The sequence below is a fragment of the Triturus cristatus genome, chromosome 2_1, assembly GCF_964204655.1.
Source record: "Triturus cristatus chromosome 2_1, aTriCri1.1, whole genome shotgun sequence".
NCBI classification, from domain to species: Eukaryota; Metazoa; Chordata; class Amphibia; order Caudata; family Salamandridae; genus Triturus; species Triturus cristatus.
This window is the reverse complement of record NC_140581.1, coordinates 253,217,701-253,245,464: the sequence shown is the minus strand read 5'-3', so window position 1 is coordinate 253,245,464 and position 27,764 is coordinate 253,217,701. Positions and strand designations below refer to the sequence as shown.

The 27,764-nt window shown below is 46.7% G+C and overlaps 1 protein-coding gene across 2 annotated transcripts in view; it reads left to right on the top strand.

Annotated features, from left to right (window-relative positions):
- The first annotated feature begins 14,781 nt into the window (after positions 1–14,781).
- Positions 14,782–27,764, top strand: part of AMACR (alpha-methylacyl-CoA racemase) — a 421,886-nt gene continuing 408,903 nt past the window's right edge. The window contains exon 1 of one of the 2 annotated variants that reach the window (XM_085630852.1): positions 14,782–14,889. The gene's annotated coding sequence lies outside the window, so the exon portion shown is untranslated. Of the gene's footprint in view, positions 14,937–27,764 lie in introns of both variants that reach the window. The other variant, XM_085630868.1, reaches the window with a different exon arrangement.

Below are 27,764 nucleotides of genomic sequence, written 5' to 3'. Positions count from 1 at the left end.
ATTCGACCAAAACTATGCAAGAAACCCCCCTCACAGTTAATAAAACACACATCCACTGCCGGATGTGTAATACTTTTTATTTTACTCTCTGGAAAGGGGACGAACATCACTTGCGAGTCACAGCGCGCTCCTGACAGAGCCCAATGCTGTGTTACACCCACCATTGCCTGCCGAGTGCCACACACCTCTCTGTATTGTATTCCACTAGCTAGTGCATATGCTATGACACTCTCTAGCCCATGTGCACTGTAACACCACCCCGTGAAAATGTCATGCCACACTTGTCTTCGCACGGGTTATATTGCCCCATCTAACGTGCCTTCCTCGATGCCTATGTTATAACGCACAGTGCTATGCCATACATATTACAATTTGGGATCCATATCTTTGTCACAGTGCATATGCAACGTTACACTCCCCAGCACATATTTTATATTACAACTTTAGAGACTAGTTAGGTTACACAACACTGCCCTGTGCATATTACACTCCAAGGCGCATATCGCATAGCACACGCTAGTGCCTGTGCTATCTCGCGCTCTCCAATGAATTTGTCATTGCGCACAATGTATTGCATATTATATTTCACGCCTGGTTCATCTTATATCACACTTTTTGGTGCATAGTTTATACCATACACTATATCTAGTTTTCATTTTCAATCGTGCTCTCAGGACTATGTTCTATACAACACTGTGTTCACCTACCCTTTTCACGGGCATTACATTTTGCGATAGGGGGTGGAGGGTCAGGGGGTGTTTTTGCCAAGTGAGCCCGGAGTCACAGTCACTAACGTCTTCTTCTTCCTGAATAAAAGTGAGATTATGCTGCATACTTGTTCATATTTTAAGTAGTTTGCACAGACAAAATGTTTTAAAAACAATAAAGTTTCTAATACCCGCCTTCTCTGAACAGTTAGCTTGCTGCCCCATCCCCCTCCTCCCTATCCTCTGTTGTGTGAATCCATGGACTAGCCTCCTCCCTCCTGCCATGCATGGTCTGATGTGCTGCCACTGCCCTCAATTTAGTATGATGTACCAGTCCACTCCTCCTGCCCTCCATTGCCCAATTCTATGCCCCATCATTGACCTCCTGCTTAAACTCTGTGCTTAGCTTGCTGCCCCTATTCTCCTTCCCCCTGCCCTCCGATGTCTTTGTGCATGCCCCTGCTCCATCCTTTTTGCCCACCATGTTCCATGGACCTGCCACTCCTATCTACTCTGAGTGTTCTGTTGAGCTGCCACTCCCCTCCCACCTGCCTAGCATTGTCAGATGACTGTAACCTGTCCCTGCCACCTCCACCCTGCCTGTCCACATGCCATGCCTCTATCCTCTTCCTCCTGTCCTACATGGTCCATTGTACTGCCACACCCTTCTGCCCTCCCTGGTCTGTTGTGCTGCAACTGCTCCTCCTGCCTGCCCCGTGCGGTCTGTTGTGAGGCCCCTTCCCCTGAACTTTCTTGTCTGTGCACAGGTCCTGACCCTCCCTTCTATCCTCCATCGTCCTTTGTGCATGCCCCTGCACCCTCCTTCTTGCCCATCATAGCCATTGTGCTGCCACTAACCCTCCCACTTGCCATGCATGGTCTTCTGTGCTGCCATGGCCCCTCCCACCTTCCCTGTGTGGTCAGTTAGCTGCCCCTGACCCCCTCCCACCTTCCCTCCATGGTCTGTGTGTATGCCATCACAGTCTCACTGTTGCTCTTCATGTTGTGTCTTGCTTCTAGTGCCCATCCTGCCTGACCTCCATGGCCATCTTGCTGCTCCTGCCCTGCCCCCTTGCCCCCAGCCCTCTGTTTACATGTGCAGACCCCTACTCCCTCCCTCCTGGCTTGTCTGTTCCATTGTAATGCCCCTGATCCGTCCCTCCTGCCCTTTATGGTCTGTTATGCTGCAGCCTTCTCTCCTGTCTGTCCATTATGGTCAGCTAGCTACCATTGCCTCTTGCCCCTCTGTTCTCTGTTGTCCATGTGCATGGTCCTGTCCCCTCCCTCTTGCTTTCTATGGATTGTTGTGCTGCACTCCCGTCCTGCATGCCCTGTGTGGTGTATTGTGCTGCTGCAAACCCTGATGCCTGCCCTGCAGGGTCAGTTTGGTGCACCTCTCCATGTCTCTCCTGTCCTCTGTTATCCAAGTCCATGTCCCTATCCCATTTCCTTCCATGATCCAATGTACCATACTTGCGAACATTTTGAACTTGGTAAAAGGGAGATTTTGAAAAAAAACTGGGGTATTGATTTTCCCCTTTGAGTTACATTGAAAAAGAGGATATTGTAGACAGGAGACAGATCAAATAAAGCCCATTTGAGCTTAAAAACATTGGACGTTTCCTGGCTGAATCGGGTCTGTTGGCATGTATGGTTGTACTACCATTGCCTCTTCCTTCTGCCCACAATGGTCTATTACATTGCCACAGCCTTGAAGGAGGGTAGATTTTGTATCACAGGGGGCCCCTGGCCCGTTCTGTCCACACCTGAAGTATGAGACCCTTGTCCTTGCCCTGCCAGCCGCATTTGTAGGCCGTATTAAATTGACCAGCGGGTCCTGTGTTGCTATATAATTATCCTGAGACATCCTTACCACTCAGCCAGCATAAAACCCCTGTGTAGGCCCTTCTGTTCAATATGTAGGCCTCTTTGTTAAATTGACCATAGCTCTGCAATTTTAGTGTATAGCAGTCTGAAGGCAGGTCTGCGAGGCCTTCTGCTCCAAACTAGTAGCCCCCACCCTACCCGAGTGCTCCGTGCTCGGTATCAAAGTTCAACATCCCCCTGAAGCTGTCGACATACAGTAGGCTGCATCCTGGACTGGTACTTGCTTCCTGGGCAGGTTTCCCGCTTTTAAGGAAGTGGCAACCGCAGAGCGTCAAGTTAGGAGAACTGAGGAGATTTTATACATGAATATATTGAATTCCTGTACAATACCCATTATTTTCTGCTTGCTCTATGGAACTTACGATAAGCGATTGGCCTGAGAGACTGACCTTTTCACCCAGTCCATTGTCAGCATTAAGTGGGTAAATGACGAAATGTCTGGTAAAATCTGCAGACAAAGCTTTTGGGTAGCATACGTAGGTAGATGTAGCGTGCAAAGGAGCCCACAAAATGATATAAAAAGGGAGCACCCACAGATATCGACGGACAACCTCGCCGTCTGTATGTAGGTTAACAGGCTGTGCAGGTTTTCCCCAAGAACTGGGAGCTCTTGTCTTCCTTTGCTTAAAATGTCTTGCTCGGCTTTGCTTGAAGTATCTTATTCTATTTTACCTATATGAAATGTCATGTTATGTTTAACCATTGTTCTCTTTACTTTTGCATTTAAAAGATGTTGTATTGTAATTGCAGGAATGCTTGCTCTAAGAGTAATTGTGAGTGTCCCTAGGTAACATTTTCCTTGGTGTAACTTGTTTCTCATGATGCATTTATAGATGTGTTTTCTCTCTCTCTCTGTCAGTCCATTAATTGAGATACAGAGAATATCATGACAGCTGTATGATTATCTGGATTCTGTATTTTGTACTTTAGGTCTCTATTCTGCGGTTTCTTTGAAGTTGCATCTTCTCATTAAACTGCCATTGTATTCTGCCTCCAATTCCATGTCTCATATGTCTGTTTTCTTCATTTTTGGAGCAAGCGTTCCTAGGCACCCCGGCTCAAATTAAGGTGCCCCTTTTGTCCCTGACTCACTCTCCTGCTCAGTTCTGTGGTGGCTCCCGGGGCTCTGGGGACCGCCCCTAGCTTCCTTGACCCGTAATAGATCTTCCCTCCAACAGCCTCTCTTGCAAGTCCTGTATTGTTGGTTTGTTGCCCCTGCCCCCCTTTCCACTGCCCTCCATAGTCTGTTGTGCTTCCACTGCCCTTCCTGCCTGCTGAGTGTGGTTAAATTGTTGCCTTTGCACCCTCCTACCTGCCTTCAATTTTCAGAGTCCGTGCCCCTGGCCTCTGCCTCTCAACAGTATCCTAATGAACAACTAGATTGCTAACATTCTATATTTATTACAAAAGTGTGGAGCGCCTGACATCATCTTGATGTAATCAAAACTGTAATACCTAGAGCATTCCTTTAGAAATTACATATATGAGAGGGTCTTATTGGCATCAAAATTATGGTTAGTGCTCTAAAAGACTAAAATAAGGACATATTTTCTGAGTTTTCAAATAGCGAGAAAGCACTTTTAAATTATTTGTTATCTTTATGTTTTTTTATCTAGTTGACAACTTGATTAAATGTTGCACTTAGGGGAGAGGATGTGGTGTTACTTCCAGAACTGCAGACTTTGCAACTGGGGAACCAGGTTGAAGTTTCTGCTTCAGCTCGACATTCTGTGATTCTGGTCAAATCACTTAGTCTCCCCATGTCTACAACCAAAATGAATTTGTTCTTGTGTGATGTAACCAATGCTCATGCAAAGCACTCCAATACCTGACAAGTCTGCACTATATAACACTGCAAAAACACAAAATAATAAGTGTTTTGCACACTTCTGTCATTGGGCTATATTTGGGCTATATCTGGGTGATTTTGGGCTACATTTGGGCTCTTTTGTCTCCGGTGGCCATCTTGGGAGATTTATTTGTTATGAAGTTTCCTAATTTCCTCATGTACTGCAGTCTCCTCAGTCGGAAATGCTTTCAGTTTTTTACTTTGATTCCATCATGAAGGTATTCAGATATGTCACACATTTGCCATGAATTCTGAATGTTAGCACTCTAGTTGCTCATTAGATCACTGTAGTAAAACTACTGCTCACCATGGAAGTCTGCTCCTGGTATTAAAAGTGCATGTTTCAGTCTGCATGTCAGAATTTTTTAATGAAATAGAAGAGGATTTGAGAAGTCACTCAAAATGTGCCCTCATTTTCTTTCTTCAGCATTAATCATAATTTATATGGCAAAATGAACCCCCTCATTGTGTTCCTTTTTAAATTAAATGTTTTAAGTGTTACCAGTTTATTCCAATCAAGATGGCTTCAGGTGTGCCATACTTTTGTCATAATGAAGACAGTAAGTGCTCTAGTTGTTTTTAAGAACATTCTTGGACATTCTGTCATTGGGCTATACTTGGGCTACATCTGGGTGATATTTGGGCTACATTTGGGCTCTTTTGTCTCTGGTGGCCATCTTGGGAGACTTATTTGTTATGAAGTTTCCTAATTTCCTCATTTACTGCAGTCTCCTCAGTAGGAAATACTTTCAGTTTTTTACTTTGATTCCATCAAGAAGGCATTCAAATGTGTCACACATTTGCCATAAAATCAGAATGTTAGTACTCTTTTTGCTCATTAGATCACTGTAGTAAAGCTACTGCTCACCAGGGAAAACTGCTGCTGGTATTGAAAGTGCATGTTTCAGTCTGCATGCCAGGATTTGAGAAGTCACTCAAAATGTGCCCTAATTTTTCTTTCTGCAGCACTAATCATACTTTTTATGGAAAAATGAACCACCTCATTTTGTTCCTTTTTAAATTAAATGTTTTAAGAGTTACCACTTTAATCCAAGCAAGATGGCTTCAGGTGTGCCATACATTTATCATAAGTAGGACGGTTAGCGCTCTAGTAGTTCTTTGGAACACTCTGGAAAGCTGCAGTAGAACACAAAGGAATCAACTGACAGTCTCTGCCCTTGTTGGATGTTCATGTTTTACTGAGAATGTCAGACTTCATTCTCACATGACTGAGGAAGATAATGTGAATTTACAGAAAATAAGCTCTCAGTTTAGCTTATAGATCACCTTCCAAACCTCTGTGGTAAAAGCATGAGAAAATATTTTTCTCTCAATCATGATATCCCAGCAGAAGGCTTTTTCACATGGTGAAATCACCTTAGAACATACCACAATTCCTAAAATGAGTATGGTACCATCAACAAATGATTTATAATGTAACTAAAGTCTTAAAATCTTCTATTAACTGCAATGCTTTTTAATGAGGTGCTATCATGTATATTGGTCCCAAGATGGCTGCCAACACTTCTTGGATGAAGTGCTGACAGCCAATCAGATCTCAGGATGAGATGTGTGGTTAGGCTCCGCCCACATATATATATTGATTTAAATGCTATTTTCTCAGGAACTACTGAACAGATTTACACCAGACCTACAAAAGGCACTTCCTTGACCTGAGGACTACCTCTCTGCCAAATTTCAAGTAACTCTGTTCAGCCGTTCGGGCTGTAGCTGTGTCTAAAGGTCCTATGGAAAAATGCATGGGAAAAACGCGTTTTGGGACCCCCCTTTTTTCTCAGCTCCCGCTTGACGAATCCCCCCGAGACTTTCAGGGTAGGAGCGGAGCGTAGCGCCCCACCTATTTTGAAAATTTCGCGAGGATTCATCGACCGGCGCCAAAGTTATTCCAAATAGAATGTTGCGGATTTCCTATGGAAACAGGGTCCTAACTATAACTAACTACTGGCGACCGCCAGTAGATAATATATATATATAATATACATATACCGAATTGCAAAGGTTTGTATAAATCATGCAGTAAATAGTAAATCCTTATTATTTACTTTTTTTCCCCTGAGAGCCCCATTGTATGTCTCTGTCTACTGGCAGTAAATCATAGCTGGTAAATACTCCCATGTCTTATGCAACTCCTTTAGCCAGTCCAGGGGCGTAACAAACGCCCCCGCAGCCCCTGCGGTGCGGGGGGCCCCCAGTCTTTGGTTAGGTGAAGGGGGCCCCCTCAGCTCTTCGGTAAAGAGCTGGGAGAGAAATGCTTGCTCTAGAAAGCAGGTGCAGTCTGCAGCCTGCTCAGAGCTCCTCGTGCTGACCCAGGGCAGGACTAAAGAGAAACAAAGTAACAAGTTACATTGTTTCTCTTCAGTCAGAGCCCGGCCGGAAAAGGGATGGAGCCCTGCACTCTTCAGAAACACCGGGGCTTTCAGGGAGAGAGGTTAGACTTGTAAAGAGCAGGACAGATAACATTCTGCAGCGTTGTCGGTAAGTCTAGCAGTTTTAATTGTGAGTTTTCATTGTGAGCTCCTTCAAAAAACATGCTATGTTGTGGGTTGATAACAAATGCCTGATATGTTTTAAAATGCAGCATTTATATTTCTACAGATAGGTTATCTGGGACTTTTATTAGTCCCAGCTGTAAATATCCTCCTGTCGCTGACCCTTTTCTTTGTCTCACACCACTAACAAGTGCAGGATATGTTACCGCCTGCCAGGCCTGGTTCTAGAGGGTGGGGTGGGCCGGGTGGGCCAGGCCCACCCAAACATGAGCCTGGCCCACCCAAACATGAGCCATGGCCCTCCCAGTGAATCTGCCACCGATGTACAACTTCAATAAAAACTGTGCAGATAACTGGTGATTTACGATCCTGCTGCAGAGTAACCATTTGTCTGTTGGTAGTTTTTAAGTGCTGATAAACTGAATTTTATGGGAATAGCTCAGTGGGTTACTACCTCTGTCACAGATATCCTTGTGTTACTTGCAGTTCAGAAGTTACTATCCTAACATAGGACAGTGACCTATGAACTGTCTTTAAAGAGCTGCATACAAACTTCGCTTTTTTGTATTGTGATATAGTTAGAACTTCTCCATTCCTTCATTATTCTAATGTTGCCAAAAAGAGTTTGTTTGGGCAGTTATACATTTTAATCAGTAAAGCTGACCCCCAACCACTGGAGTACTCTTTAAATCCTGAGTTTGTGCTTCTCCAGTCCAAACCCCCGTAAAATATATTGCCCACCAGTATGGATGACGTGATTTCTACACCTTGTAATCCTCATTGGCTTATGTGACATTCCCCATAGACTGATTTATTGTCTCTGTATAATGCGTGCTGTTATGTAAAGTACTGTGACACCTTACACTCATATGAGTAGCGCTGTACAACAAATGGAATGGATATGAGAGAGGGGCAATGGAGAGATGAGGGGCACAAGTGGAGGGTGGCAGTGAGGGAATCCGAGGAAGAGGTCATGGGGTGGGGAGCTACGGAGAGATGAGGGGCGCTGGTGGAGGGTGGCAGTGAGGGAGTCAGAGGAGGAGGTCAATGGGGTGGGTGGAACTACAGAGAGATGAGGGGCACTAGTGGAGAGTGGCAGTGAGGGAAGCCGAGGAGGAGGTCCTGGAGTGGGGGTGGAGCTGCGGAAAGATGAGGGGCACTAGTGGAGGGTGGCATTGAGGGAAAACGAGGAAGAGGTAATGGGGTGGGGAGATACAGTGAGATGAGGAGCACTGGTGGAGGGTGGCAGTGAGGGAGTCAGAGGAGGTGGTCACGGGGTGGGGGGAACAGCAGAGAGATGAGGGGCACTAGTGGAGGGTGGCAGTGAGGGAATCCGAGGAGGAGGTCACAGGGTGGAGGGGAACTACAGAGAGATGAGGGGTACTGGTGGAGGGCGGCAGTGAAGAAATCTGAGGAGGAGGTCATGGGGTGGGGGGGAACTACAGAGAGATGAGGGGTGCTGGTGGAGGGAGCAGTGAGGGAATCTGAGGAGGAGGTCATGGTGTGGGGGGGCTATGTAGAAATGAGGGGCACTAGTGGAGGTTGGCAGTGAGGGAAGCGGAGGAGGAGGTCATGAGGTGGGGGAACTACAGAGAGCTGAGGGGCACTAGTGGGGGGTGGCAGTGAGGGAATCCAAAGAGGTCACGGGTGGGGGGATCTACGGAGAGATGAGGGGTGCTGGTGGAGGGTGGCAGTGAAGGAATCTGAGGAGGAGGTTATGGGGGTGGGGGGAATTATGGAGAAATGAGGGGCACTGGTGGAGGGTGGCAGTAAGGGAATCTGAGAAGGAGGTCAGGGGTGGGGGGGAACTACAGAGAGATGAGGGGCACTGGTGGAGGGTGGCAGTGAGGTAATCCGAGGAGGAGGTCATGGGGCTCGGGGGGAATTACAGAGAGATGAGGGGCGCTGGTTGAGGAAGCAGTGAGGGAATCTGAGGAGGAGGTCATGGGGTGGGGGGGCTACAGAGAAATGAGAGGCACTAGTGAAGGATGGCAGTGAGGGAAGCCAAGGAGGAGGTCATGGGGTGGGGGAACTATAGAGAGATGAGGGGCACTAGTAGAGGGTGGCAGTGAAGGAATCTGATGAGGGGGTCATGGGGGGGGGGTGCTAGGGAGAGATGAGGGGCACTGGTGGAGGGTGGCAGGGAATCCGAGGAGGAGGTCATGGAGTGGGGGGAAATACGAAGCTATGAGGGGCGATGGTGGAGGGTGGCAGTGAGGGAATCTGAGGAGGAGGTCAAGGGGTGTGGGGGAGCTACAGAGAGATGGGGGACACTGGTGGAGGGTGGTAGTTAGGGAGTCTGAGGAGGAGGCCATGAGGGGGAGTGGCTATGGCGAGATGAAGGGTACTGTTGGAGGGTGGTAGTTAAGCTATCTACAGAGAAAGAGGTCAAAAAAGAGGTCAAAAAGACGTTTGCACCAGCAATAAAGCCGGCCCTGTCATGGCCTTTCTGTTTTCATTTATTTAATTAACAGTCAGGTGATTAGGACAACTGTGGAGCATACTTTAACATGCATGCTAATTATTTTTACTGCTATATTCAATGTTTCAAGTTTGAAGGTGATTTTACTATTGTTTTTTACTGGGAATAGTGAAAGTGGAACTGAATGGTGGCTGATATGGGGCTAGGGCCCAAGGTCAGGTGTGAGATAAGGTGTGATGGAGAAGGGTGGTAGAAAAGTGGATAATCAAGCCTGCAGAGTCAGAGGTCAGGTGGAGATAGTAATGAAGAGGGTTTCTCCCTGAAGGCTCGCACAGAGGAAGCCCGGGTAGTGTCACTTGCTTGATACTCCCACCTTAGAAACTTCCTCTTCCCATCAAAGGGACATTGCATGGAAGAAAAGCACTTTTTGAGAGTGATAACATTTAGAAAGAGACTTTGAAAAGAGTGCGTTTTACTGGGCCTTGTAAGAGTAAGGAGAGATAAAGGAGGGCCCAGAAGCAGGCCTGGCTAGATATATAAGCGATAAATTGGGCCAGCAGTGGCCCACCCGAATGTACCCTTGGCCCACCCAAATAAAAATTCCTGGAGCCGGGCCTGCCTCCTGCCCCCAATTTTACCATTCCCCGTCCCACCCTTCGTGTTAGTTGGCACTAGCTTGGTTTTATTTTACCTTTGCCAATGCTTGATTACTTGCTTCACAAGTATTGGCTGCCGCTGCATGGCTCCCACGTGCTGGCCTCACACTTCGGAGCTGAGGAGACCCGTCCCCTTTTGCTGTAGACGCCTCGGTGCTGTTGCTCCACCCTGGTGTAGGCTGCCAGCTCCTCACCCTGCTCCTAAACCTCTTACTCATCAGCTCACAGCCTCACATCTACCGGGGCACATGAGCTGAGCTACCGGGAGCCGTTTGTGTTGGTCTTGGTGCTGTTCTGTGGTATTGCTTGCTGTGCTGGAAGGAGAGAGGGCTCCTTCCTGTCCACCTCTAAACAGGTGCTGGGGACTACAGAGAAAGGGGGCCGGGATTGACAACCCTTGTTGCATGTGACAATAAATGACCTAGTATTACATTCTCTCTATAATGGTGAGTTCAAATCAGAACATGCCAAATGTGGCCCTCGGGGTAAACGCACTGCTACTGGGCGCCAGAGACACACAAAAATCACTATTCGGCTCCCGGGCATCGGCTAAGGTTTATCCAAACAGTTCTGAAGTGCTGCTCACGTGGTATTAAGAAGTCCTTTCTTGCACTTTTTCGTCGAACAGCACGTCACAGAGACCGGTCTGTGTGCAACCCATTAATAAAACAAATTGCACCTCTGCCAGTGGCATAGTGTTAACTTTTGTTGAAATAGTGCCAAGAAACACGCTTATGCTGTTTGTGAGCGCTATAACACACATAAATTGTACCTATTTCAGCTGCACGCAAGTTACCAACTGAAGCGTGTTACAATAGTGCTTAATGGAAGGTCCTTGCTCTTCATCTGATGTGTACATAAAATGAAAAGCATGTCATGCTTTGTTAGCACTGGACTCGTAGAAGAATATGGAAGGATTTGCTGTCTTCGTCTTTCTTTTCTCATCTTGGTCTCTTTCAATCTTACTTTCATTAATCTTGCACTTAAGTTACTAACTTTTCCTACTTATGCCTACTACTTATTTTTGTTTCTACTCATATGTTGCATACTTCCTCTTACCGTGCTACGTAACCTCTTAATTTTACCTTTCTCTTACACCTCATATTTGTTCCCACTCTTACGTTTTATTATTCCAACATACTCTTGCTTCCACTTACAATTTATTACGCCTATTTCCTCCTGCTCTTACTCATTTCTCCTCTTACTCCCATTACGTCTTCTAACTGCTATTCTTACTTTTGCTACCGTATTTACCAATGCCCTTATTACCATTAACTTAGTCCTACCTACTCCTACTTGCACTCTTACTCCTGCATACTCCTACTTGAACCTACCTTCCACTACTTTTACATCTAAATACTTCAGCTCTTCTGCTTAGCCCTTCTTATGCCTATTCTTACTCATACTTGGGAGAGGAGTTGGCCTAACGGCTAGGGCGGTCGACCTCGGATCTGGGGAACTGGGTTCGAGTTTCAACAATGACGCTGAACATCCTGTGATTCTGGGCAAATCACTTAATCTACCTGTGCCTAACAAATATGAATGTGTCCTCATGTAACGCAACTGGTGCTCATGTAAAGCGCTATGATACCCGATACGGGTCAAGTTCGAGCTATATAAAACGCCATAAAATAAATAAAAATAAAAAAAATGAACAGGATCTGCTCGGTCGCATTGGAAGGTAAACAAGCATTTGCAATGCAATTGGTCTCGCATTTGTGAGAGTTAGAGCTATTGACATTGTAAAGGACAGTGTATTTTACCTATGTGTTTTCTGCTTGGAGTGGAGTGAATGTGTGTGGTGTCAAGTGGACATATGTGGTTTGGATTGGAATTGTTAGCTGTGGAATTGTATTGTGTGGATTGGATCTGTGTAGCGAAATAATGTAATTATGTGGATAGTAATTGTGTGGTATTGAGTGTACTGGAATTATGTGGAGTGGGATTGTGTGTCATGGAGTGGGATTGTGTGTCTTGGAATGAGATTATCTGGAATGGTATTTTGCGTTGTGGAGTAGTATGTAGTGGAGTTTACTTATGTGGTGTGCTGTTAAATATTATAGCATGATGTGGAATTTTGTGGTGTAGATTGGATGTATGTGGTGTGTTATGTAATTCTGTTGTTGGTTTGAATTATGTAGTTTGTTGTTGAATTATGTGGTGTGGAATGGAAATGTGTAGAGTTGAAATGTGTGACGTGGAAGTGTTCGCTGCTGGGTGAAAATTATGTTGAGTGGTATTATGAGGCATGGTGTGAAGTGTAGTTATGTGGAATGTTGCTACGTGACAGACTGGATTTATGTGGAGTGTATTTATGCAATATGGATGAGAGCATAATTATGTGGAGGTTAATTATGTGGTGCTGAGTGGTATTATGTGGAGTAATTATGTGTGATGAATTGTGTGGGGATGAATTGTGGAATTGTGACGTGTGGAATTATGTGGCATGGTGTGGTGTATAATTGTGCGGAGTGGAATTATGTAGCATTTTGCAGAGTTGTATTTTGTGGAGGGTAATTCTGTGTTTTAGAGTTGCGTGTAAATATGTTGTGTGACGTATAATTATATAGGTTGAAGTGGAATTATGTGTACTTGAATTGTGTAGTGTGGAGTGTAATTATGTGGTTTGGAGTGCTATTAAGTTGTGTGTAATGTTATTATGTGATGTGGAATTATGAGGTATGGAGTGAAGTAGAAATATATGTTTTTTCATTTTTAGGATTGTAATTATGTGGTATGGAATGTAGGGTTAAATTATTTATAGTTGAATTGTGTGGCATGGAATTATGAGATGTTCAAATGTGCTGAGTTTGGTAGAATTAGGTAGCGTGGATTTGAGCAAGCTGTGCACGCTAAGGCTTTTATGTCATGGGGTATAAAGTTGACAATTGTCTATTTTTCTTTGAAAAATTATTTGGGCTGTTTCTTTACCTTCCGGTACATTTCTGAACAATTTGTTTAGCTAAATTGTAATGTTGCTTTGTGTGCGCATGCAGGGAAGAACGAGTGTATGCAAAAAATCATCCTATGTCTCAGTATTAACTTCCACACCTCTAAACAATAATCCCAATCCTAGAATGAGTTATCCGTTTGCTTTACAACAGTTAGTAAAACAAGGAAGTGCTTTGTGAGTCTGTAAGTAGCAAAGGTTTTAAAGGGACTTGTTTTTGTGCAAAGTATTGCTTTTCCCAGTTCAAGGAAGGGATAAAAAAATATCTTCAGATAATAATAGGGGTGACAGGATGGTGCGATAGCAGAATATTGATTTGGGTGGATCTGGCGAGGACTGCGGGCAGCAAGTGCTTGATACGCTATTTGCATAAGAAAATACTATATTTTTTTTTCGTTATCCTCCATTAGTTATTAGTAAGGAAGGGGGAAGAGAAGCGTTCACCGACAGCATTCGGTTAGTCTTAGGGACACAAAGAATGCTGTGGTCTGCGGTAGATGGCGCCCAGAAGGCATACGTATATGTATCAGGAGCTGCCAAAGAAAGGAAGTGGAAATGCGCTTTAGACGTTGCTGGTATTGATGGCTACTGTGCGGTTGCAGACTTCGCTGGGCTGACAGTTGGTGGGGAAATGCTACGTTGTCATTGTAGGTTTAATTCATGAATCGCTCATTCTCTCTGGTGTTTGTCCTTGGGGTACTTGTTGACTGGTGCTACATATGGGATCTGGTTTGCCTTTGACAGCAGGTATGGTTTAGTGGGGTACATAGTGTAAATTAATGTTGGCGTGAGGAAACAAAAATCTGACCCTTTGTACATTTGATATTATTGTGTGCATCATGCAGAGGATGAAAAGTAGCAGGAACGGCTTTGATGCCGTATAGGCTAGCAGGAAGAAATGTTTTGAGGTGGTCGGTTGCAGAGATTTTTCAACATTTTAAAACTTCCATAGTGGCATTGGGGAGGCCAGCAGCTCAAAGGCTCTGTCTTTACTGGTAGGCAGTGGTTAGATGGTGACCGGTCATCAGTCTTTCTGTGGGTGATGGACAGGGGAGCAGTAGGCGGCGGTCACTGGTTTGCAGTGACATCCGAGGGGTGGTTTTAAAGGCGGGCAGAAAAGCATAATTGCGGGTTTCATAGGGGTGAGGGTAGAGTGTAATGGATGAGTTAGTAGCAGGCACGACGGCAGTGATCTGAGTTTGGAGGTGGTTAACTGAGAGGGCTTCGCTTGAAGGTGGCTCATCAAGTAGGAGGATGTCTTTGGTGGGCCGGCTGGAGGCAGTGTTATGTAACTTTGCTGGAGGGCGCAGCAGCATTTACTGATGTATGTAAATCGCTCGATGAGAGGGCGGATGTGACCAATAGAGGAACCAGAATCCTTTTTTTATGGCTGGGGTGAGCCCCTGCGGTATGGCGGGTCGCTGGCCTGAGGGCTCTTGACTGGCGAGGAGAATGGGGGGCCCCCTCCATGTACTTTGCAGGGGGGCCCCCTCAAGTTTCGTTACGCCACTGAGCCAGTCCTGCTTTTGAGCCAATATCCGTTTGCATACTGGTATTTATAGTCTGAAATAGAAGTAATACACTGAACAATAAAAGCCTCAGAATGCAATGTGTATATGACTGAAACACGGACTCACTAAAAGATCCGAATATTAAATGAAACTAGTTGGCAGTGTCATACATTTGGCACGAGTAAAACAATTTTTAAAAGAACTATGCGAAAGCTCAAGGTAGTCGCACATGCTCTGAAAACACGGGCTTTTTCAGAGTGACTGTCGCTTTAAATCTAGTCCACACGCCCAGCACTGTGTGCAGTCTTGCCGTGGGTAACAGGAAGTGATTTGTTTCGACAGATCTCCCTGCCTGGAAGAAGGAGCTGCACCGCACCTTGGTTTTGTTGCCTTCGAGGTACGTTGTTTCTGCGTGACGGCGAATTAAAAAGAAGTTAATTGTTCGTGCGTTCCTTGCCGGTTTACGGATTGGGTACCAGACGTATTACGATCTGGTTTCGCTTTCTGTTTTGTGCTGGAGCCCCGCATTAGTTTGTTTACATTTTGCGTAACTGCTTTTTGAAGAGTTTACAAAGCGGGTGTTAGGGCTTCACTGTACATAGCGTGCGCGGGGGGAATGACTTGTTGAACTGTACGCAGCGCTTATATATTCCTATGTCTAAAAAATAAATTCTCGCCACGTTTAATGAATAGACGGTTTCAACACACGCAACTGTCTCGAAGCAAGTAACTGCAGAAAAAGACACCGTACCATGGCGTGATATTGGTCTTGAATTGTAACACCACACTTCAATAAACAAATTAATGAAAACAAATATCCCATGAATGCAATCTTCTGGCTGGGTCGTGCTTGTACTCTCAACTTGACATTTGTAAAGAATTTGATCAGTGGAATGAAATCGCGCGTTATGGTGGGAGCAGTTTAGGCTACGTATAAACCCCTGTATTTTTTAACTTTATTCATCGCGAAATTGACCCAAGGTTATTGGAGCGCTTTATATGAGTACCAGCTTTATTACATAAGGTCATATTTTTTTGAAGTGATGTGTCCAGGATGTTGAGTTGAGCCGACCCGACGCTGACTCGAACTTGGTTTCCTAGTTCAAAGTCTGCACCTCTGCCCGTAACGCTACATCGAGGTATCTGGGGGCTAATTTACAAAGCATTTTTCAGTGCATAAATTAGAACCTCTTTAGTAGTCTTACTCGCACTGCCTTTGTGAATTGGCCCTCAAACATCTAAATTAGTGTATTTATTTCTCTTAGTACATACAGAAAGGACAGGACCCCCTTTTTCATTTAACTAATATGGAGTTAAAAAAAAAAATGTTTATTGGGTTTTGATAAACAAAAAAACATACAATGCATCTTCTAGTATGCATGCCAGGGACACATATCCATATCGGTCCTACGTCCAGCACTGATAACTCTATACATAGAACAGTAGCCCTCATGTAAAGATCGAGGTTTGCATGTTTACATAAAGGTCAAGTTTCCCATACATATCAAAGGAAAACACTTTAACCAAAAAACAAAACACAACTTGAATCCCAACTAATTTGGGGCGAACCAACAACAGCTGCTCGTTATATTACAGTGCGGTTAAATGGAGAGTCACAACTTCGTAGTCCTTGTCAACTATACATTGATCAAAGGGAAAGCGTATATTAAGTAGATTAACCAAACTGTGACCTCACCCCCTGACCCTCCAGTGGCCATTCATTCAACATTGTCATATCCCCACACAGTCTCTGCCTACGTGGCTGAGTGTTGAGGCCCTAGAGTTCCCCCACACCGTTCTCTGTTATGGCCCGGGCCTGAACCCAATCTTTGAATGCATCCCAGATGTCCCGAGGTCTGGACGCTACTGTCATTATTTCCCAAAATGTATGTAATTGTTCCTGACAAAGTGTGACGTCTGCTATCCAGCATTTTGTTTGTGGCGCTCCGGCCCTCCCCCAGGACATGGCTACGCGTCTCTTTGCCAAGAGTAACAGCATGGCCAGTAGACGCCTGGACTCCACTAGTATGGCTTTCGTGTAACCCAAAAACCCCAGCAAGGGCAATGGCTCCAGTCTTAAGTCAAGTATCTTGTTTATGAAGGCAACTATCGAGCACCAGAATTGCGCTATCTTGGGACAATGCCAGGCCAAGGCCAAGTGAAGGAAGGGGGCCTGCAAAGCGTTACACCTCCAGCATCTGGCTTCTCCCGGAGGCCCGTACGCATGAGCTGCGTAGGTGTCCTATAGTACCTATGCAGGAATTTAAAATGGATCAGGCGTGATTTATAGTTTGGGGGAGAGCAGCTCTAGCTGCCCCCAACAAAACTGCAATTGTTCCTCCATCAATGGTGTGTGTAGTTCCTCGTTCCAGCCCTCGAAAGACGTATGTTTGGCAATGGGGAAGTCAGTTTGCATTATAATGTAGAGACAAGTGAACAACTTATGTTGGGCATTATTTGATACCAGCTGCTCCAGTGCGTCCAAAGTGGGAGGGGGTGAGGGAAAAGAATCACACAGTTTGTGGCTGGTGGCTCTGATTCTATAATACAAAAGCAGGTCTGAAAAATGCGTGGTGTTCGTCTCCGCCGAGTCTGGGGGGAGAGCAGAAGGTGTCCGCTGGATTCAAATCAGCTAAGGTCAACCAGCCCAATCTCTCAGCACTGAGTACTCCTCCGCCATTGCCGGTATTAAAGGATTATATGCAAGGGGAGCTGAAGCAGCGAACAGCACATCATGTCCAGCTCTTAGACGCAGTTGATGCCAAGCCCATCTGAGCGTAACTGTGGTATCTATTTGTTTCTCGTTCTCCGAAGTTTGGAAAATACAGCCACATTTAGCGGAACTGACGCAGTCCTATCTAGTTCAATCGCTATATGTGGTTGGAACGGGGTCGGGTGCACCCAGTGATGTAGAAACTGAGCCAGCGCACAGTAGGCATAAAGAGAGATGTCTGTCACATCCAGCCCACCGTGGGGGAGAGTCCAAAGCCCCCAAGCCATACGGGCCTGCCCTCCAGCCCACACAAGCGTAATGAACAGGGACCTACGTTTATGTAAAAACGCCTTAGTGAGCATAATAGGAAGGTTGACGAAGAGATACAAAAACTTGGGCAGCACGACCATCTTCGCGAGGGCTATTCTATCCACGAGTGAGAGCGGAAGACGTGCCCAAGTCTCAAGTTTACTTTCAAACCAACTCACTGCTCGTCTGAAAATTATCGTTCAGACTATCTGCACATCCCGACTGAGCCATATCCCCAAGTACTTAATTGGGCCCTTTGCCCAAGTCAGTGGGTAATCCAGTGTAAATGGGATCGTGCTATCGGTCAGAGGAAAGATTGTGGATTTTCCCCAGTTGATCTGGATCCCGGATAGGCCACCAAATTTGATTAGTTCTCTCAGCATGGGGCGTGTGTTATTCACTGGATCTACGAGATAGAGAATGATGTCGCCCGCGTAGAGGGATATTGTCAGAGATGAGAACCCCACTCCTCTATTTGTGTGATGTTGTCTGATCCTGGCGGCTAAAAGTTCCATTGCAATAGCAAAGAGGAGTGGGGACAAAGGACACCCCGGTCTAGTGCCTCTGGATATAGGGAAACTCTCCGAGAGGAGACCGTTGACTCTCAGCCTGGCTGTTGGACCTGTGTACAAAAGTCTAATTTGGGCGATAAAGGTGGGACTGAGGCCCATTCTGACCAGTACAGCAAAGAGATAAGACCATTCTAGGGTGTCAAATGCTTTGGTAGCATCTAATACTATTGCCGCCGCCGGAGTTTGAGGATGCAAATAATGCAGCAGGGTAAAGAATGTGTCTAGTTATGTGCCGTCGGTCGGTTTGGTTTGAAACCGGATTGGTCTGGCCTCGCTATCAACGGAAGTAACGGTTGTAATCTTTGGGCAATGGCTTGGCTAAAAATGTATTATGCAGATTAATAAGGAATAACGGGCGGTAAGAGTCCCGGCAGGTAGGGTCTTTATCAGGCTTCAATAATATAAGTATAACTGCTTCGTGCATCAAGGGAGGGAAGGAGCCGGTTTTCAACGGTTCGTGGTAAAAGTCTGAGTCTAGAAGCAAGCATGTCGCTATACGTTTTGTAAAAGGAGGCCGTTATGCCACTAGGGAGACCGTTGATTACTTTAGTAACATCTTCCAAGGTGTAACGTTTGTCCACATATTCCCTATATGCGTTGCTAAGCCAAAGCAACTCTAATGAGTTCAGGTATTGGCACAGCTCCTCTTGCATGTCGGGAATAGTAGACGTGTAAAGGTTTGTGTAAAAATCAGTTAGGTGGAAAAGTATTTGTTGTGACTCTCTAATTGAGTTCCCCCTTTTTGTTTGAGTTCAGTGATAATGTTGGTGGTTCTCGACGGTCTTAGCATGCATGCAAGTGTCTTCCCAGGTCTATCACCTTCCACATACCTCCTAGCTGCGCTATATTTCCCCCAAAACTTAACCTCGTGGGTAGCCTCCTCCGTATATTCAGTGAGCAGTTCTCTAGCTGTAGCCAAGTGTGTCCCATTGTCCGAGGTAAAGAACCTCTCCTCATGCTCCTCAAGTTGTCTTTCAAGCGTACGTCTCTGTCTAATTGATTTTAGAACTCCGGCCTGTTTCGCTATACAACTGCCCCGTATAACCACTTTGAACGCCTCCCAAAGTGCACCTGCTGTTGCAACTGAGCCTTCATTTTCACTGAAGTAATTACTAATATCTTGACGAATCTCCTAGCGGAATACTTGGTCCAGCAGAGCCTCCCTAGAGAGCCTCCACGAGAAAGGGTGCCTCAGTACTTTGTGGAGCTCCAGCTGTAATAGGCATGGTGCGTGGTCTGAGAAAGTTCTGGGGAGAAGGGAGACATCCGAGGTCCAGGCCATGATGTCACGGGACACAACTCAGAAATCTAGCGTGGACCGTGCACTATGCTGCGTGGTTACGCATGATCCCTCTAATTTATCCGGAATTCGGTGTCTCCATATATCTACAAGATCATTGATGTGGACTAGAGTTCAGTGCAGCACTCGCCCTGGGATGAAAGCTATGGTACACACCTTGTCTATCCATGGAGTCGTTCAATATAGCATTAAAATCACCCCCCCCCAAATGACTGTGTCACAATCTAAGCTAGCTATGAGTGCCCAGATCGTGTGGAAGAAATCAGGGTCATCTATGTTTGGCCCGTATATTGCAGCGAAGACCACCTCCGTTTCACAGAGAAAGCCTTTGAGAACAATAAACCTGCTCTCTTTGTCAATGTGTGTATGCGTTGTTGTCCAGTTCAGTCCTTTATGTGTCAAAATGGCGACTCCACGTGAATAATTGGAATAGCCTGTGGAGTACGTCTTGCCCCAGTGGCCATGTCATAGTGTAGCGCTTGACGCAACTATGAGGTGCGTCTCCTGCAGGAAGCAGCAGTCTATCTTGTGGCGTATCAAGTATGCATGTATTAACCTGGCCTTCCTGTGGTCATTCAGACCTCTGATGTTCCAAGTTAAAAGCCTCAGGGCTGTCATTTTACGTCATTACAGTGGTTATTGTGTGTAGCTCATTCCTCCCTCTATCGACAAAGCATGTGTTGTGTGACAGGAAAAACAAGCATTGCTGTGTTGCACCCACACCAACCCCCCCAAATAGGTCGAGTTCCATTATCCCACCCTCGAACACCCCAGAAACATGAATATCCTGAATAAGATTGGGAGTTCTCCCTTGGGGCGAAATGTCGCGGGCGAACACCCTGACTGGAAACCAGGTGGCTGAGGGTCTCCATGAGAACATGACTTAGACTAACAGGATCGTATCGTTCCGACTATCCATCCGGTCCAGGGGTACAAAGGCCAGTAGGACAGCAACGTCCAGCATACAAAACAGTGGTAATGAAGTGTTCTTTTACCCCCCCCAGCAGCAAATTGAGCGTAGTACAGTACAGAGTGGGCCCGAGTTAATCATTTTCGCTAAGTGTTCTGTCCGTGTGCCCTGTAGATTTCGCCTGCTGTTCGCTTCCTGTGGCGTGTTTGGCGAATTTTGAAGCAGATTTCGCATCCGTGAAGAAGTGCTGGTTTCCTTCATGAGTGACTCTCAGCTTGGCCAGGTATAGAAGACCGTATGTGATATCTGCCTGCCGGAGGAGACGTTTAGCGGGTGTGGATTCCCGTCTCGCCAATTGCACCGCAGGGGTAAAGTCGGGAAGATGGAGATCTGGTTTCCTTGGTGTGTGATCTGGCCCATTTCTCTGGCTACCCGCAAGATGGTGTCCCTGTCCCGGTAGTTCAAAATGCGGGCTAAGATATGCCTTGGTGTGCCTCCCACAGGTGGTTTAGGGGCCAGAGGTCTATGGGCTCTTTCCACTATGAACATCGGTGAGCGAGACGCTACAAAAATATTGCGAAGAATATTTTCAACAAAGTCCTCCACTTTGTCTCAGGGATTCCGGTGATGTGAACATTATTGCAGCGGGATCTGGTCTCCAAGTCCTCATTCTAGGCCTTAATAAATTCCTGCACTTTCTCCATGTTTAGTAATTGTTCGCGGGACTAATTGTGGAAATCGTGCGCATTGGAGACCCAGTTTTCAAGGTGGTCTAATCGAAGCTCGTGTGAATCCACTTGTTTCTTAACTTGATCTCAGACAAGACGGAGGTCCTCATTCTCGGACACACCCCATCAGCCTGGGATGACTCTTGGTGGCCCACATCGCTAGGCACAGCCCCGGAACCCACGGACCACACTCGCAACCTGGGGGTCATCCTCGACTCCACTCTCTCCATGACCAGGCAAGTCAACGCCGTCTCTGCGTCCTGCTTCAACACCCTCCGTATGCTCCACAGGATCTTCAAATGGATCCCCCTCGACACGAGAAAAAACGTCACCCAGGCCCTCATCACCAACAGACTCGACTACGGGAACGCCCTCTACTCAGGAACTACAAACAAGCTCCTGAGACGACTCCAACGCATCCAGAACGCCTCGGCCCGACTCATCCTCGACGTCCCCCGTCGCAGCCACATCACACTCCACCTGAGAGGCCTGCACTGGCTCCCCGTCAACAAAAGGATCACCTTCAAGCTCCTCATCCACGCACACAAAGCACTGCACAACACCGGACCCACCTACCTCAAGAACCGACTCGGCTTCCACACCCCCACCCGAAACCTCCGCTCAGCCAACCTCGCCCTCACCACAGTCCCCCGCATCCGGAAAACCACCGGCGGCGGCAGATCCTTCACCTACCTCGCCGCTTAGACCTGGAACACTCTCCCCACCATCCTACGACAGACCCAGGACCTGCTGGCCTTCAGAAGACTCCTCAATACCTGGCTCTTCGACCAGTAGCACCCCCCCACCCCCAGCGCCTTGAGACCCCCTCGGGTATGTAGCGCGCTTTACAAATGCAGTGATTGTTTGATTGATTTCTTAACTTGATCTAGACGATACGTGAGCTTATACATTTTATTATCGATAGTTTTTAGGCTGAACGCACCTCAAGGAGTATAGAGCGCATGTCATCGCTTCCACCCTGTCACGCTCGCTCTCTGCTCATTTTCAGGTTCAGGCTCTGAGTCAGGAGTTCTGGTACATCAGACTCCCACTTGCCTGTGCAGTGGTAACCCATTATGCGCAAGTAGGCTTTCGATTCACCCGGTCTCCCGGGCCTTTCACACGCTACTAGGCCTGGGACTCAGCACACGCCCATACCAATGGCACATAGCTGGACACAGAGACCATTCGTTCAGCCGATTGTCCCACAGACGTTAAATGCGCAGTGGCTGCTGGTGAGGGGGCATCTGCCCACAGGGCAGCCTCGGATGCCAGGAGCATAACCCAGCCCAGCCGGCGCATACTAAGCCGCCCGCGAGGGATTCCCCGCCTCTCACCTTCGGGTCGGCCCGTCCTTGGGGCACATGGGCCCGCCATGAAGTCCAGGTTTGGTCTCCGGGCTCGATGTTGCGTCCCCCGTCTGGAGTCAGGCAGGCCGGATCACCCTTATCTCCGGGGCTCCAGCGAAGTCGCGTGTCGATGCTGATGCTCTCCAGGCTCGCAGCATGCGCACACCGACCCAGGTGTGGCATGGAGCAGCTTGTAGCCGTCAAATGGCGCCCGATACAGCCTCTGGACTCCGCTCAATCGGTTCCCCAGTGGACGGAGACTCGACTACCTGTAAGCTACAGCAGTCATGTTAACAAATGCGTCCGAATTATACACGGATATTAGCCCAGCCGGCTGAGCCCTCTCAAGGAGCGGCCATTTCGCTGCTCGGCTAGACCACGCCCCCCTAACTAATATGGAGTTAGGTGTTTCAGGGCGGATTCCCAAAGGCCTATAAGAATACAAAAAATTGTGCTCAAGACTTTAACTGCCACAAATGTCAAGTTAATTCTAACTCTTTTCTATGGGTCTCAGACAAGGTCATAGCAATCCTGCCCAAACGTTTCTTCAAAGGTCTAGTAGAATTTTTAATCTTAAAACATCCACTCCACACTGTAGAATCTGCCTGAAATTTGTCATATCGTTAGCTTGTTTTGATATTATTGAGTTAGTTAACTATGTGATTAGCAGAAAATTGTTTAAATTATGTAATTCATAAGGAGAAAAAAATGCTGCCCAGTAATTTATGGCAAAATGTTTAAATTATGTTACATTAAAGTGGGTTACTGATGGGGGTGGGAGGTGAAACCAAACTCAAACAGCAGTCGCAATTCTTCCCTGGGTGAAACTCAAACAAACCTCAAATTAACCTGTTCTTAACTCTCTGGTAGCTTCGCACAAGGTGTCAGAAATATCCCACACATATGTACGAAACTAGAGTAAAATGTAATAAATTATTTGACACCAAAACGACAAAAATTCAATCGGTAGAACCAGATGTATGTAATTTTAAAGATTTAAGGTAAGTATAGCGCCTAAAAGCACAAATTGCCACCCACTGCTATCTGGTCATGCGAGTCCGGGTGAAAGTCACAAGTTTAGGTCGACTGGGATGGAGCACTGGCCAGATACAGGAACCAGGGTAGGCCTGTTGAAAGAGTTGCCTTCAAAAGTCTAGCGTGAAGAGTCCAGTTCGTGGTGGAGGGGGGCATGAAGGGCAAGGAGTGCATCATGGATGGTTGCCACTGTAGCGTGAAGAGCAGGCCGGGCGTTGCGGATGGTCGTTGCTTTACCGCGAAGATCCTGTTGAGCTTTGCGGACAGTCTTTCCTGGAGATTCGCTTTGGTGGGCACCTCGGGTTGTCGACGCTGTAGCATAAAGTTCAGATCTCACGTAGCTGGTGGTCACTAGCCAGAAGAGTTAGATTCACTGGAGCTTCACACTGCTGGTCGACAAGATCTTGTGGTCCTGAAGAGTCCAAAACTTCAGGATTTCTCCTTTTCCTTGAGATGAGTTCAACTGATGCCCCACAAAGGGTCCAGGATGTAAGGGGCACCACTTGGGGATCAGGACCTCACTTTAGCAGAGGCCAGCAGCTCCAGTTGCAGGTCCAGGCAGTGGGTCAACTGAGCAGATGCAGGGAGTCCTTAGGAGCTTGTTGTGTCTCTGTAGATCAGAATAAGCAGCCCATGGAGTGAATGGCTTGAAAAGCGCAGGTCATATCTTCCATCTCAGCAAGCAGGACAGGCCTAAAGCAGCAACGCATCCTTCTTCTATACTATCCACAGGTCCAGTATTGTTCTCAAGACTTGGGTCTGCGGGGCCAATATTTTTAACGTGCCAATCTTTGATGTTGGAAAAATGTCTAGAGGTTTCCTCCCACTGAGGTGTTTGGAATTTCCTGCCTCCCTACCCAGGACCCAGCTTGTCTGGGGCCACAATTCGACTGGTTTGAAACCCTTTGTGTGTGTGCTGAAGCATGGTCTTTGTGAGGTGCAAATGTGGTAGGTGACAGCTCCACCCCCCTATCAGGTTAGAGATGGCCCATCCTGTGAGCAGCAGTTCCCCCTTTGTCTCCCTTACTGAGAGCAATACAAATCAACCAACTACGAGCTACACCTAGTCCTATGACCTAGAAGGATACAGGCACCAAATGATTAGGACAAGAAAATGTCAACTTTCTAAAAGTGGCATTTTCAGAATTGTGACTTAAAATCCAACTTTACCTTTTAAATCGGGTTTTAAATAACAATTCTTTAAACACCAAATGGGACCACCCCACCTGCTCCCAATTAAAATGTAATAAGGTAACCCACTGTTATCCTACAGGAGAGGTAGACTTTGCAGGCATGAAAAACAAATTTGAGAGTTTTTTACCACAAGGACATGTAAAAGTTTGTTTTTATCTCACCTTTAAATGTGATGTGAAGGCACACAGCCTTTTTCTTTTTTCAAAGGGATTTTTGACATCTGCGAGGCTAAATTTCATGAACTGCGGGATCAGAATCATCAGAAAGCATTGCTTTGGTTATAGAAGACCAAGGATTTCTGTTCTCTGTTCTGAGACAGAGTGTGCAATAATGAGCATGGTATTACAGTCTTTTGTCATTTTCCTTTTACAGTACTCCAGGGCAGTAGCATTGGTACAAACATTTTGTGAAATAAATTTAATCTAACACGAAGATTTGGGACACTTTACAACTTTAAAGCTTTTAGGCATTCAAGCCTTCATTACACGTGATCTGGAGATTTTCCACACCTACTCAATACTCTTGATTCCACTAAGATCGAAATTACAAGACATGCACATGGTATTGGACATGGTAATTAGCCAGTGCAATACAGTTACTTGCTACATTTGGTAAGGTCAAACGTGTCAGAATGTAATGCATAGTAAGATCTGGACCATGCAGAGTTTCGTGCTTACTGCACCAAAATATGCATGTTATTTCACAAAAGTTGTATGCACCTGATGAAGTTGACTTCTGCAGTGTCACATTTCATCAGTTGCGCTAAATACATATCAGACCCTTCTCTGGGTCACCCATAAGAAGTGTTTTAGCGGTTAAGGGATATGTTGAAACCATATTATGCCAGTAGCATTTGTCACAGCATGGTAGGAGTTTGGAGGGGGCTGGGTGATTACCCCAAAGGGTGTTCTAGTAAATCTAGATGAAAGCAGTCAATTAACATTCCCAAATATCCTAGGATATAAAAAACACTTGACAGGATGGGGTATATTTTGGGAGGAACCATAGAAAATATTGCATTCTATTACACAATAATCTGAAAGCTACATAAACAAGAATTTGCAATGCGTCTCACATTTGCGAGAGTTTAAGCTATTGGCATTGTGAATAACAGTGCCTTTCATTTATCTGTTTTGAAATCCAACACATAAATAAAAGGCATTGTCATTTACAATGCCAATAGCTCCAACTCTCGCAAATGCGAGACCTGTTGCATTGCAAATGCTTGTTGTAGGAGAGTAGGGTCTGCTTTCTATGTTCACCCCCACTTTTTGCTTTTGCTTTACTGGTTTTCGACTTAGATGTGGCTGTGGGCCTGCTAATCAGACCCACAGCCCTGCTGTTCTCTCTCTAAATTAATACTATGTACTTTAGGTGCATAACCCATTTGGATAGGATCACCTTATTGGCCCCTGTACAGTGTACCCTAGGTACCCAGGGCATAGGTGTACCCTAGGCCTACCAGGGGCTGCAGCATGTATTATGCCACCCCTGGCCTGGCCTTCCATTTTGACACAACTGGCTGATCACTCAGCTGGGGCAAGGTCGTGTAATCACCCCTTGCTTAGGTGTAGTATGCCTATACCTAACTTACATATAGACACATGTGTACCTATCAGCCACTCCTATGGCAGGCCTTGACAATCCTGGAGGCAGAGTGCTTGGTAACATGTGAGATGGTGCTCTAGCATGAGCTGAGCCTGTCTGCAGCTTTCGGAACCTTGTCCTTATAGCTGTTCTATGATATAGCCTACCATATACTCTTAAAGTGCCTTATAATCTTAGACGGTTATGGTAACTATGGTTTGGCTTTATCAAAACATGTCGTGTAAGGTGTCTAACACTAGGGAATAATACCCCCATGCCATTTCTGGACATGAGAATATTATTCCCCCCTTCTAGAGGGAGAGACATGTTAAAATCATACTTCAACTGTTAGCCTCTGACCAAAGCCTCAGCATCACAAAATGGATGCTGCTGCCACGACACAAGTCTGACCTCCTGCAGCTGGGAGTGATCCCAGCCAGGGAGGCCTGGACAATAGGTTTCCTGCTTGGGGAGGTGCTAGCACCTCCCCAGACAGCCTTTAGTGTATTGGGGCAGGGTGGGCTGAAAGGAATGAGACATGCCTGGAGCACACAAGGTGTTCCTTGCATAGTCCAGTTCAAACCGGCGCTGGGGCACTCCAGCCCCAGCTCTGGCGCGAAACTGGACAAAGGGAAGTGGGTGTAACCACCCCCTCCCAGGTCCCACCCATAAGGCGTGACCTAGCAGGTATCCCAGCCCCCCAGATTAGTATAAGAGTGGGAGTTGGGCCTCAAGACTTTAGATTATCCTGAACCTGCAAAACTGAACAGAAACTCTGGACCTTCGACATTCGACGAAAGAAGAAGACTGAAGAATCTCCCTTGTAGCCAAGGAGTGGCTACCCTGTGCAAACAGGCACCATCAAGAGACTACCCTTTGCTTTGCGACCGCTCTACGAGGAACCGACTGCAGAGCCCGACCAGAGCCTTGATTTCCAGACTTCTCCGACCCTCATCCACATCTGCAGCAGAGCTGAGATCCGTGGAGGCGACGAGCGACGTGGGACCGGCTACCTGGGAAAAGTGGCTAGTAACTTACAGCGCAGCTTCTGAGGTACCCTCGAAGTTGTGCACCGGGGATTGAGAAGCCCCAACCCCAAGCACCATCTGCACCGAAGACCAGCCCCCCACACTCCACGAGTCCTGCGTGGGGCCCTTCAGCATTTTCCTGCTTGCCGCGTCTGTCCGGTTGCTTGCCCGCTGGCTAGTGGCCTTTGTGACGACGCTCCCTGAAATCTTCTGCGCTGGTTTGGCTCCTCCAGACTGGCTCCCGCTTCTCTGCAAAGAAGAAGCACCCCCAGACCTTCCTGGTCTGCACCAGAAGCAAGTCCTTTGTTCTTCGTGGGTTCCGCTTGCCAAGGCTTGGTGAGTCCTAGTCCAACTTCGACGCCGCCGACAGCAAGAGCCTTCGTGGGACAGCTCGCCTCCTGGTCCTGGTCGTCCTCGACGCTTCCTGGTCCTCCTGGCTGCAGCGACAAGCTTCACCTTCACCTGCAACTCTTCACGACATCGCCTGGTTCCTTCCTGGTTCCACGTGGTCACTGGCTAGTGACCTTGACTCTGTCCCTTCTGCTTG